Source organism: Poeciliopsis prolifica, unplaced genomic scaffold (assembly GCF_027474105.1).
Source record: "Poeciliopsis prolifica strain line A6 unplaced genomic scaffold, Auburn_PproV2 SCAFFOLD026, whole genome shotgun sequence".
Taxonomy (NCBI): Eukaryota; Metazoa; Chordata; class Actinopteri; order Cyprinodontiformes; family Poeciliidae; genus Poeciliopsis; species Poeciliopsis prolifica.
In genome coordinates this window covers 2,648,373-2,649,872 of record NW_026562401.1, presented here as the reverse complement: position 1 = coordinate 2,649,872, position 1,500 = coordinate 2,648,373, and positions in this window count along the sequence as shown.

Genomic DNA, 1,500 nt, shown 5'->3' with positions numbered 1-1,500 from the left:
GTCCAGCGGCTTTATTTGCGCAAGTCACAACAATCGTGACAGGGGGCAATAATCGGACCATCATTCGGGTATTAGTGTCAGCAATATTAATAATCTCCGTGACAACCGTTCTTTTTTTTTTACTAGCACTTTCTCCCAAACTAATTCCAGTTTTTATTAAAAAAAAAAAAAAAAAAACATCACAAATTTGCAACTATTTTGTGCTTCTGTTGGTCAAGATGTTCTTTTTATAGTCCAGAAACCTAATGCATCGTATCAAATTATACAGAAACAAACAAAAATAGTTGTATAACGTTTATTTGATTAGAGCTGATGTGGAACAATTAAGTCATTATTCAATTAGGCGTATAGCCATTTGAGTGGGCTTTGGGGGGAAAGAGAGAGAAAAAAACCCATTCATGTTTGATAAGAGCAGGAAAAAGATGCTGCTGTTCTTACATAACTTCTTGAGGTAAAGATGGAAAAGTGCGTAATTTACGCTCTTATCTCGGGCTTTTAAATGTTCATCAGCACATTTTCGAAACTACGACAGGGTCTGTTTCTCAAACTCGTCTCCTCTCGCTTGTGCCTCGTCCTCAAAAGAACACCGCGAAGGAGGGGATCTGGCCCCAATAACGCGCTCACCCACCAGTAACCAAGAGAACGACACAAGAGCCGCAAAACACGCGCCCCGGAGCGCCGGTGTAGGCCCCGGTAGCCCCTCACACCAATAACCCCGGACAGACAGGGGGCAAGAGAAGGCTTCCAGCAAACAGAGGGAATATAAAGGCGAAAGAGAGAGAGAGAGGAGAAATATATGAGTACTGTAAATCAGCCCTGAGAGGGGAGGCTGTCAGAAGTGGCTGCCTCTGTGCGTAAAGTGTGCTCAAGCTTGGTGAGTTTTGCCCAGAAATGTCCCAAAAGCGCAGAAGATATAGATTACAACGTGCTGTCAACACATGTCTTCAAGGGAAATATTACTTCAGGAGCCAGAAATGTAGAAATGCCCGTGGCTGTGTGTTTTTTTCTTTTTCTTCCCTCTTAGACCATTTGGAATAATGTGACTGAATCCTACTTTAAATCATTTGACCGAATTAGAAAGTCTTCATGTTTTTTCCATGTACAAAGATAAAATAGATACATAGACAAAACTAATACGGCAACATTATTTTCCACGAGAAACCAGCATCCACTCACACTACAGCCAGATTAATAATAATGATAAATAATAATAAAAACACCATTAGCGACACATTTCCTTCATAAAACCCTGAGAGTCTAATCTAAAAATGGAGAAGGGGATGAAATCAAAGAGTATTAAGTCTACTCTCCCAGACCCTGCGTGAATGCAGGCTGGACTATTCTCCACTCAGACCCATTTGTGCGTCTGACTCCTCTCCTCATTGTGCCAGTGAGTGAGAGGCATCTCATTTCCATGACAACCAGAAAGGATATGATACCTTCCCGGCGCAAATTAAAATCGAGTTGAGCCTCACTTGGAAACAACACACAAAGACAGAG